Here is a 672-nt window from a genome sequence, read left to right on the forward strand (position 1 = left end):
TTAAAGGTTAGAGTTCAGTATCAAGTAAGGGAAAAGAAATCAAAAGAACAACATCTCACAGTATTTTACCAGAATCCTTATTCACTGCTGTACTATTGTTGCTGTGATGAATTCTGGATTTCCAGTTCAGTGACCCAGATGAACACCCGTCAAAATAATCACAGCTTTGTTTCTTTAGCACTGGCCTTGAACAGCCTTCGGGTCAAAATGACATTATTGAGATTAGCACCATGGCAATTACTTGTTCTAACAGTTTAAAGTTCTTCAAATAGAGGCGGTGGTTCAGGAATGAATACAAGACCTTTACAGCAAAATTAGTTCTTCCAAGAAACAGTAATTCTATTAAAAATATATAATCCATGACAGAACATTCTGTTTTACCTGTCACTGAAAATAAAAAGTACTGCACACACAGGGGGCACACAAAATCTATGAGGTCAAATTCTGCACTGACTCAAGTGAGAATTTTGCTGAAGTATCAACTGGAAATCTTATTTTATGGTTACTATAATCAGTAAGATTTTCATTACTATTATTTGACAAGTGTTTGGATTTTATGCAACACACACTGCATCACCTATAATAAATAAGTGTAATGAAGAACATTATATCTCAACAATGTATAATCCCTTTTCTATACTACATCAATCAGCATGATCCAAACTGGTGCAA

This window comes from Acanthisitta chloris, unplaced genomic scaffold, assembly GCF_000695815.1.
Source record: "Acanthisitta chloris isolate BGI_N310 unplaced genomic scaffold, ASM69581v1 scaffold6789, whole genome shotgun sequence".
NCBI lineage: Eukaryota > Metazoa > Chordata > Aves > Passeriformes > Acanthisittidae > Acanthisitta > Acanthisitta chloris.